The sequence below is a fragment of the Cnephaeus nilssonii genome, assembly GCF_951640355.1.
Source record: "Cnephaeus nilssonii genome assembly, chromosome: 6".
Taxonomy (NCBI): Eukaryota; Metazoa; Chordata; class Mammalia; order Chiroptera; family Vespertilionidae; genus Cnephaeus; species Cnephaeus nilssonii.
Genome location: NC_137077.1, coordinates 53,359,271 through 53,370,633, shown reverse-complemented (window position 1 = coordinate 53,370,633; position 11,363 = coordinate 53,359,271). Strand labels below are relative to the sequence as shown.

The 11,363-nt window shown below is 46.0% G+C and overlaps 1 long non-coding RNA gene across 1 annotated transcript; it reads right to left on the bottom strand.

Annotated features, from left to right (window-relative positions):
• Nucleotides 1-140: 140 nt before the first annotated feature.
• On the bottom strand, nt 141-4,691 carry LOC307101883. Its single transcript, XR_013813716.1, has 2 exons — nt 3,301-4,691; nt 141-1,575 (listed from the first exon to the last, which is right to left on the bottom strand). It is a non-coding gene; the product is annotated as an uncharacterized lncRNA (long non-coding RNA).
• Nucleotides 4,692-11,363: the final 6,672 nt, after the last annotated feature.

Genomic DNA, 11,363 nt, shown 5'->3' with positions numbered 1-11,363 from the left:
TATATTATGTTTTAAATTTGCTGGGCACTTACCATGTACCAACTGTAAATCTAATAGTGCTCTAGATACTCTAGTGGGAGTAAGGGGGTGGGCATAAGGGCATTCCTGTGCCAACTGAATCTCTACTACTTTTTTAATCCTCCTCTACTACTTTCACACACACACGGTCTGATCATTAACTAGTGAACACATTACAATACAGAGCATAAGAGGCAATATATGTACTCTAGTGATAGCAGTAGTGCTTTTCTTCCCTAGTTTCCTTCTGATTTACTTTCAGAACAACCTACCGCTCGTTTTCCAATATCATGAAATGGTACCAAATCTTCCTTTTAGGTGGATTTGGTTTTTGGAAACAATATCCAGACGATTCTGCAAGGAACTCACTGGGGTAGGTATGGGGGAGTTCATGTAGCAAAATGGCATCTACCTTCAAAGACTTACTTGCTAATGTAGATGATTATATAATAAGACATAATAAATGCCAGAAGTAGTTTCGCAAGCAATAAGGAAGAGTAAGCAGAGGGAAGATAAAGCCACTGATTGTGATGGGTACCAGGAAAGACTTTTTCAGAAGTGGTATTTGTTCCTGGATCAGAGTTTGGCAAACTACAGCTTACATCCTGCTGTCTGCTTTTGTAAAAAAAAAAAAAAATTGTATTGGTCTCGGCCGGTGTGGCTCAGTGGTGAGCATTGACCTATGAACCAGGAGGTCATGGTTCGATTTGCAGTCAGGGCACATCCCAGGGTTGTGGGCCTGATCCCCAGTGTGGAGCGTGCAGAAGTCAGCTGATCAATGATTCTCTCTCATCATTGATGTTTCTGTCTCTCTCCCTCGCTGCTTCTCTGAAATCAATAAAAAAAATATTTTTTAAAAATTGGAACAGCCATGCCTGTTTGTTTACATGTTGTCTATGGCTGTTTTTAGATCACAACAGTAGGGTTGAGTTGCACAGAACTATGGCCCACAAAGCCTCAAATATTTGTTTTTTGGTCCTTTACAAATGTACCAACCCATTCCAAACTTTTCTTTAAAGAATAGTTTATTGACTTAGAGAGAAAGGGAGAGGGAAACATCCATGTGAGAAATATCAATCAGCCGCCTCCTGTACATCCCCTACCGAGGATCAAGCCGAACTCCTGGCATGTGCTCTTAACCAGGAATAGAACCAGCAACCTCCTGGTGCACGGGAGGATACCCAAACACCCGAGCCTCACCAGCCAGGGCACATTCTAAACCTTTAAGGTAAAAAGTATGTGTGGAAGAGCAAGTTGGTTGCTTTAATTTTTTACTTCAGTACATAGATTTGAAAAATCAACATTTTATACATTGCCAAAATAACCACTTAAAATTAATATGTTCTTGACCTAATACAAACCTATATTCACATTTTTCCAACTGTCCCAAGAAAAGTTTTAGAGCTAATTTTTGTCCAATCTGGGATCCAATCCAGAACTATGCATTACACCACGTTGTGTGTCTTGACTCTCTCTCCTAATCTGGGTTCTTGGAACATTTTTGTTGTTTGTTAATCCTCACCTGAGGATATTTTTTCCATTGCTTTTCAGGGAGAGCTGGAAGGAGGGATGAGGGGGAAGAGAGAAAAACATGGATGTTAGAGGGATATATCGATTGGTTGCCTCCCCCCACACACACTGTGACCCACCGGGCGTGGGGCGCGAACCTGCAACCCAGATACATGCACTTGACTGGGAATCAAACCGAGACCCTTCAATGTGCAGGCTGATGCTCTAACTACTGAGCACACCAGCCAGGGCCAACACTTTTTTTTTTGGTAACACGAACTTATTGAAGAGGTTGGGTGAGTTGTCCTAGAGAATGGTCTTTTGCATTTGACAGACTTTTTTCAGTGTCCTTCAACTTGTTCCTCTAGCTGCTATTTTTGCTAAACAGAATTAGATCTAGAGTCAGAGATTCAAGTTAAACGGTCTGGGGGTAGAAGACATCACAGGAAAGATGTTCTTTATGTTGTGTAACATCAGGAGACAGAGCCGGTTGTCCTGCCACTAGCCTGACCTCATTGTGCATTTGCAGGGAGATCTTTTAAAGCTGGTGGGAGACAATATGTGCCCTGAGAGAGGGGGGCAGCTGGCAGTGCAGCTCTGGTTGGTTGCTGCTATACAAGCAAAGGGGCCCAGTATTGCCAAATCCTATGTTTCAAGAACTTTGTTCATCCTAATGTTTATGCTAAATCTCACAACTTAAATGTTAGTTTAATTTCTTTTAAAAAATGCTTGTGGGCCAAAAAAATTTAGGGTCTACCAGTTTGCAAACTCTGTTTTAGGCTGAAATAACAGCATGGATAAAAACAAGTGGAGCCCGGCTGGCGTGGCTCAGTGGTTGAGCGTCAGCCTATGAACCAGGAGGTCATGGTTCAATTCCCGGGCAGGGCATGTGCCTAGATTGTGATCTTGATCCCCAGTGTGGGGCGTGCAGGAGGCAGCTGATCATGGTTCTCATCATTGATGTTTCTCTCCTCTGAAATCAATAAAAGTATATTTAACAACAACAACAAAAAAACACAAGTGGAGATGAAGGATATGTTGAAGAAGGAAAAGACTAGTTAATCTGGAGCATAGAATTTTTTGAAGGAAATAAGGCTAGAAATAATTTAGGGCTAATGCTTGGAAGGCCTTGAATACATGGCAGGGTATTTGGACTTTAATTTTATAGTAAGTTTTTGAGAAGAGGAGTGACTTCCAACTCATGATTTTAGTGGCAATGGGAAGACAGAAAAATTTTGTGACGATGTTAATAAGCTTTGCAGTAATTTATGTGAGAGGTTTAGAGCTTGAAAAAGCAGGAAAGAGCATAAGAGACATCCAGGGAGAAAAAATTGATAGTGCTCAGTAACTGACTAGATTCACTCAGCCAACAGTTATAGCATACTTGTCATGTGCCAGACGTGGTGCTAGGCATTTGAGATACACAAATAATAGAGAAACAAGTCTCTAAAGCAGGGGTGGGGAACCTTTTTTCTGCCAAGGGCCATTTGGATATTTATAGCATCATTTGTAACAGATTATCAATTTAAAAATTAGCCTGCTGTATTTGATCAAACATTTAATGAACTCACCCCTAATGCTTTGGCAGGGCCAGACCAAAGGATTTCGTGGGCCTTCTATGGCCCGCAGGCTGGACATTCCCCACCCCTGCTTTAAAAGAAGGTTCAGCTTGGTAGATGCACTTGAACAAATCATGGGAAATACAGGATAATATATTGCTAGTAGAGAAGGACTAAATGGGACAATGAGGAGGAAAAGGGGTCAACTACCCACCTGATGGGATGCAGGAGGGAAGCCTTCTCACAGGAACCATTGGAGCTGAGTTCTGAAAAGGGTCACACAAGGGCTGTGAAGAATGGCATTTACTGTGAGTCAGGCAGTAAGTATTAAACATCTAGTCATCTGAACTTGATTAAAAGGCACTATTATCATCTCCATTTTTTATGTGGGGAAACTGAAACAAAGGACAAACGTCACACAGCAATTAGAACTGGGGTTTGAACCCAGAAAGTCATTTGAGAGTCTGCTCCTAATCACTGCACTTACCAAGGGCACTTAACCAAAGATGAGTCATAAAGACAGGTTTCTGTGTAAATGAGAAGACAGTGCTCTTAACCTGAACAGGGAGGAAAGGATGCGCAGGCTCAGGGGTGAAGTGACCAGCGCCTTGGGGGAACACTGGCGTAGAAGTGTGGAAATGAAAATGTGGGTCTGGAGCTTAAGAGTAAGAGGTCAGGGTTAAAGTTGTGGAGTTGGGAGTTATCTACCCAGAGGTGATCAAGAAATTCTGAGAATTAATGCAAACATTAAAGGAGCGAACAAGAAGGCTAAGAATGGGGCCTCTGGGCAATTCCAGAAGCAATCTAGAACAAAACCTGGAAAACAGATAAATGATAGAGTTGGCTAATGGGTCAGCTTTTTAAAAAAGTAACTTTGGTCCTACCCGGTTTGGCTCAGTGGATAGAGCGTCGGCCTGCGGACTCAAGGGTCCCAGGTTCGATTCCGGTCAAGGGCATGTAACTTGGTTGTGGGCACATCCCCAGTAGGAGGTGTGCAGGAGGCAGCTGGTCGATGTTTCTAACTATCTCCCTCACTGTAAAAAAATCAATAAAATATATTTAAAAACAAAAAATAATAAAGTAATTTTGCTCTAGCAGGTTTGGCTCAGTGGATAGAGCCTCGGCCTGAGGACCAAAGGGTCCCGGGTTTGATTCTAGTCAAGGCACGCACCTAAGGTGAATTACAGGCTCCTCCCTGTGCCAGGCCCTGGTTGGGGCTTGTGCAGAAGGTAACCAATCGATATATTTCTCTCGCATTGATGTTTCTCTTTGTCTTTCCCTTTCTCTTCTACTCTCCCTAAAAATCAATGGAAAAATAACCTCGGGTGAAGATTAACAACAAAAAAGTAATTTTGAAGTAGTGAATCATTTAAATGTGGCTCATAAACTAGCTACGTTTCTGGAAGGAGTTCCAGAAATATTTTGTATAATGGCAGCATTCCTGAAGCAAGTGTCAGCTGAGATAATTTCAGCTCAAGTCCTCTAATGATTTGCTTGACTGGATAAAATGAAGAGATCCAAGCCTCTTAACATTTGGAACAAGTCAACAACTTGGAGGGTATAATATTAAACTGTTGTGTGTTAGATCCCCACACATTAGCTTTCTAGTCACATAAAATCAACTGATACCTGGCATGGGGAGATACCCATGCCAGGTATCAGAAAACCATACGAAGATGGTTTTCCCAGGGCGAGGCTTATCCATTGCACTCCGGATGTGCTGACCCCTGTGATTTCCCCAAATGTGGGAAACTCGACTGCATAATTTGTGGTAGTGGGGGACTGCATTCACATTCTTCCCCTGGCCAAAAAAAAAGGAACTTTGATTAAGATCTAAGAATTTGTAGCTGAAAAAAAATCAGTATGCCCAGCCAATGTGGCTCAGTGGTTGAGTGTCAACCCATGAACCAGGAGGTCACGGTACAATTCTCGATCAGGGCACATGCTGGGGTTCCAAGCTCAATCCCCAGCAGATGGCATGCCAATCAATGCTGATATTTCTCTCAATGATGTTTCTATCACTCCCTTCCTCTCTAAAATCAATAAAAAAAAATTTAGGATGGCATTAGCCGGTCATCTTACCTAATAATAGACAGACATGTAAATTGACTGTTCCTCCGCTACACCCACAGCCAATCAGAGTGAGTATGCAAATTAACCCAACAAAGATGGCAGGTTAACTTGCATATGCAGGTGGGGAGGGGCGGGATGCTTGCTATGAGGGGGTGGGGGTGGCGGAGGGAGCTACAGGAGCGATGCTCCGGTCAGAAGCGAGGACTTGCCGGCTTCCGGGCGGCTGGGAGTGAAACCAGGGGAAGGAAGGCCTATTCTTGCACGAATATCGTGCAATGGGCCTCTAGTTGGTTATAAAGTGATAAAGTGAAGAGGCAGGTCATAGCTGGTTTGGCTCAGTGGATAGAATGTAGGCTCTCGGACTGAAGAGTTCCAGGTTAGATTCCAGTCTTGATCACTGGCCTGATTAGGGTGTATGCTGGAGGCAACCAGTTGATGTGTCTCACATCAATGTTTCTCTCTCTGTCTTTCAACCTTCCTTCCACTCTCTCTAAAAATCAATGGAAAGCCCTAACTGGTTTGGCTCAGTGGATAGAGCATCCCAGGTTCAATTCTGGTCAAGGGCACATGCCAAGATTGTGGACCAATTCCCAATAGAACGTGCATGCAGGAGGCAGCTGATCAATGATTCTCATCATTGATGTTTCTATCCCTCTACCTTCCTCAATCAACAACTACTATATATCTACACTAATAAAAGAAAGATGCAAATTGACTGTACCTTCACAATGTCCACCAGCCAATCAGGAGCGAGTATGCAAATTAACCCAACAAAGCTGGTGGGTTAATTTGCATACACAGACGCTGTGTGACCGGGGCGGGATGCTTGCGTCATCGCCATGGCAATGGCACAGGTGTTCCACACAGCCCCAGCCACTCCGGGCCTCTGAGCAGCGTGGGAAGGCGGAAAGGCAGCTCTGGCCGGAGCAAAGGCGGTGATGGCAGCCAGGGGAAGGAAGGCCCATTCTTGCACAAATCTTTGTGCATCGGGCCTCTAGTATATACACACACACACACACACACACGAGTGGCCTGGTGCACAGATTTGTGCACATTGAAAGGAAATTAATTAGAAAAAAGATTTTAATATTGCTATTCGTTCTTTCTCTATAATAGAAGTGTCAACCAATTTCACAATCTACGACATCAAAACACATGCATGTGATTGGCGCCAGCGAGAGCTTTATATGTATGGTGCATGCACGAGTCAACTTAGCCTTTTATAGATATAGAATAAACTTGCTTAATTAGACCTGCTTTCTGATTTAGATAAACTTTTCCAGCCCAGTGAAGCACCCCAACTTCTCTTTCTGACATTTTTTTCTCTCCAGCCCATCATTCATCAGGAAGGGAGAGGGGAGAGAGATATAGAAATATCAATGATGAAGGAGAATCATTGATCAGCTGCCCCCTGTACGCCCCCCCACCGGGGATTGAGCTGGCAACCCCGGGCATGTGCTCTTGACTGGAATTGAACCCGGGACCCTTCAGTCCACAGGCTGAGGCTCTATCCACTGAGCCAAACCAGCTAGGGCCATTGTTGGCAAACTGCGGCTCGCGAGCCACATGCGGCTCTTTGGCCCCTTGAGTGTGGCTCTTCCACAAAATACCACGGCCTGGGCGAGTCTATTTTGAAGGAGTGGCGTTAGAAGAAGTTTAAGTTTAAAAAATTTGGCTCTCAAAAGAAATTTTAATCATTGTACTGTTGATATTTGGCTCTGTTGACTAATGAGTTTGCCGACCACTGAGCTAGGGCAAACCTTACTTGTTGATGAAACAGTGTTCTAACAGCGATTTTCAACTAGTATGCCTCAATAATTTTTTTCAATATATTTTTATTGATTTCAGTAGTGAGAATCATTGATTAGCTGCCTCCTGCACTTCCCCTACTGGGGATGGAGCCCACAACCTGGGCATGTGCCCCTGACCAGAATCCTTCAGTCCACAGGCCAATGCTCTATCCATGGCAAACTGGCTATAGTTCTCAAGAATTTTTTATTTTTATTTTTTAAAATATATTTCAGAGAGGAAGGGAGAGATAGAAACATCAATGATGACAGAGAATCATTGATTTGCTGCCTCCTGCACGGCCCACACTGGGGATCAAGCCTGCGACCCAGGCATGTGCCCTGACCGGGAATCGAACCGGTGACCTCTTGGTTTCTGGGCCGACGCTCAACCGCTGAGCCACACCAGGCTGGCCTCAAGAACTTTTAAAACATGCAGTACCTGACTATTTAGTCAAAAAGCACTGACCTCTTTTCCCTTAGATTGTCAATAAAAATAAAAAATGACAACAGCCAACACAACAATAACCATTTGGTGTGAATGAATCAAAATTATACCTTCTTTTTTGGTCAGATCGGCCCAAAACATATTTTTTTAGTGTGCCGTAGAATTTTAGTCATTAGTTGATGTGTGCCACGAGATGAAAAAGGTTGAAAATCGCTGTTCTAAGAGAAAAAACGAGTACAGTGTCTCTGAAGCCCATTAAGAAATCAATGGTTTCAAACATAGCAAAGATTTCTACCACAGGGTTGTTAAGATAATATGAAGCTGGAGGCAGAGGGTATGCATTTTATTCAAAAAATAAAAGGAAGTAAAAAACAATGTGGTGGTTCGTGTCAGGTGTAGTTTTGTTCTGAATTAAAGAAGGATTGATCCATTACAAAAAATAAAGCCCTAACTGGTTTGGCTCAGTGGATAGAGTGTGAGTCTGCGGACTGAAGGGTCCCAGGTTCCATTCTGGTCAGGGGCAAGTACCTTGGTTGTGGGCACATCCCCGGTAGGGGGTCTGCAGGAAGCAGCTGATCCATGTTTCTCTCTCATCGATGTTTCTAACTCTCTGTCCCTCTCCCTTCCTCTCTGTGAAAAATCAATAGAATATATTTAAAAATAAATAAATAAGTAAATAAATAAAAATTTAAAAAAAGAAGATTGATCCAGCAGAGTAGGAGAATTTGAACATATTATGGAAGGGTACTTTAGAATGTTCCTTAGGAGATTGAAATGAGTGGGATTGCAAGCCTAGGTGAGAAGGTAATTTAAGGGCAGATAAGCAAGGCCAAATACCGAACCAGAAGAAACTAAAGAATGCCAGTGTGTAGAATGTAAAAATGGTGAGGGGGAGGGAGGTCTGATTATGCAACGCAAAGAAAGAGACAGGATTTGTTGGGATAAAAGGAGAAGGATGAAAGAACTGGGGATGGGTGGCTGTGGGGATGGTAACAATTTGAACTTATCTACTACTGTTCATGAGAATTTGAAGCCTTGGCCTCTCACCCCGGAAAGTTACAAGGGAAGCATTTGAGAGTGGATTTCCTAAGTACCAAACAACCTCTGCCAGTTTCTCATTCTCGGTCCAGATCCTCCATTTTATAAAACCTTGGAGCCTTCTTCCTTTCACAGCATAGTTGCCGGTTGCCCTCTGCTGGTCAATATTGGTCTTGGCTCTCCAGATATTTAAATCTGAGAGCATGCGCAAAATGGGATTCAGTAGGCAGCCAAGTACTGAATCTGTTAGGTAGTATTACAGAATATATTTGACCACATCTACATGTAAGACTTAGTAGATACAAATAAAATACAATCCTAAATCCCAAGAAGCTTATAGTACAGTCTGAGTGAAGACTAAAACATGTACACATAACCACTGTAAAAAGCATCCATTTACTCAATAAAAAAATTTTGTTTCATTGAAGAGCTCATAGGTACCAAGAGTTTATATTCCACAGAAGAAACAATCCACATAATAAGATTAGGGCATAGGACATGGTGGGCGACAGGTGATTAGAGAACTGACATTTAAGTGGAGACTGAGTAGAAGGTGAGGATAAGAAAGATTATTTCAGGCTGAGAACAGCATGAACATGGACAAATACTATACCAAGAACTAAAATAATGCCAGTGGATGGAAGTAGGAAATATGGAAGAGTGGTGAGAGAAAAGAGATCAAAAGCAGCTATGGAGAGTTGTTTTTTTTAAAGTATATTTTTATTGATTTCAGAGAGGAAGGGAGAGGGCGAGAGAGATGGAAACATTAATGATGAGAGAGAACCATTGATGGGTTGCCTCCTGCACACTCGGGCATGTGCCCTTGACCGGAATCAAACCCGCAGCTCTTCAGGCTGCAGTCCCACTCTCTATCCACTGAGCCAAGCCGGCTAGGGCAGCTGTGGAAAGTTTTAATGTTTCCGGCTACAGTGTGCAGGCTGTAGCGCAGCTTTACGTGTAACTCGTGTAGGTCTCACAAGTACCCCTACTTTCCAATGAAGGCTCCAGCTAGCGGTGGGTCCAGCCTGCACGCGACCCTGAGGAAAGCGGAGAGATTTGAGGCATACACTTTCTTCTATCATTTGTAAAAATTAATTTTTGCAGACGTGTATTAAAGGAGATTCCTTGCATGCCATCTGATGAATGGTGGTGGTAGACTGATAGGTTCCAGCTGGAGTAATGAAGAGCCTCAACCAGGAAGAGCAAACCGGTGTATAGCGTGGAAAGTGATTATGGTGGGGGTGGGGAGGAGACAGTGGTGTGGCAAGCGTGGGAAGAACAGCATGAGCAATGGTATGAACCCCTGGTCCTTTGGGGATCCTTCTTGGAGAAGATGGTGCTGTGCAAATGAAATACAAAAAGAACATCCTCCACACGTATCTTAGATATTCCCCACAATCAGAAACGGGGGGGGGGGGGGGGGGCAGGAAGAACGGAGTGAGGTGAGTACAGGTTAGAGAAGGGGTCGATTCCCTATCTTGGCGAATACATGGGGAATCTAGAACAGTACCTGGCACAGAATGAGCACTCGGTAAACAGTGATAGTTATCCCACACTAGCTCCAGCTAGATCTGCGTTGTTTGTCTCAATCGGCTACTCCCCCGAGCCCTGTGGTACTTGAGGTGCACCTCTTCAGGGAAATCCAAATGAGAGCATGCCCCGTGTCCTGGGTGCTCATTTGTAATCAGACCTACCAGACAGGACTTCCGGTCACCAAATCCAGAGGTGCCCTCCTTCCCTGGGAACTCCAGTTGTGACTATTATAGCACAACAGGTGTTCACGTTCCCAAACAAAACCAAACTCTTCTTCAAACCCTTCGCGGTGCCCTACCAAAAGCATGAAACAATGTCCAGGTCCAGCTAGCAAACCTGAAGTGACAGAATTCTGAAAGTGCCTTGTATTCTAGCAGCCGATATGGCTGTGGAGAACAAGATCACCCCATTTTCCCCCAAATCCAAGGGTGAACGACCTTCCGGCTTCTCTTTCCGAGGCAGAAAAGGTAGGTGCACGAAAGACGTGTGCGAAAACAAGGGCTTTCCTTTACACGCCTTGAGGGGAAGGGGGAAAAAAGCGGCCGTCACGAACAGGATTCGAACCTGTGCGGGGAAACCCCATTGGATTTCGAGTCCAACGCCTTAACCACTCGGCCACCGTGACTCCCAAAACTGCAGCCCGCTTCGCGCTTACAGAAGGAGTCCGCCTGCCGGGGCGGCGGGCCGCCGAGCGGACACACGCCCGCCGGCCGCGCGGCCCCTGCCCCGGCTCCTCACCTCTCTCCTGTGCCACTCAAAGGGGAACAGTCGGGGGGGCCGGGGCCCCCAGGTTGGGCGGGCCACCCACCCAGCGGAGATTCGGGGTCTCCAGGAGCGCAGAGCTATTTAGGCGGCGACGGCGCTGCCTGCAAAGGAAGCAGTTGGAGGGAAGGGGCTGGCCCCGAGGGTGGCGGCCCGGGGACCCCTCCCCTCCCCTCGGCCTGAGGAGTGAGAAGGGTGCTGGGTCGGGGCATTCGGGCGGCGAGACTCGGGCAGAGTTTACACGGCATCTCCCGGGGACGGATGAAAGGCAGGGCCGTCTTGGGGAAAGGGGCCTGGGGCTCCCGGTACTGGGCTCCGGGGAGCTAGGAATGTGCGAGGGGACGGCCACGGGAGCTGGGGCGCCTGGGGCCTCGGGCGTCCCCTTGGGGTAGAGAGGAGCCATTCCCGGGCTGAGAGGCGAGAAGGGAAAAGGTTCGGGGCGGCCTCCGGAGCGGGCGCCGCCGGGGAGCAGCCCCCTCTCCTAGGCTCCGCCGCCGCCTCCGGGGAGGCTGCCGGGCTCGGCCCCGCGCCCGGCCGGCCGGCAGGGGTCGCTGCGCGGGCCGGGACCCAGGCGGCGGGAGGCGGCGGCCGCGGCGGCGGGAGGCGGGCGGAGGAGGCGGAGGAGGCGGGAGCTGA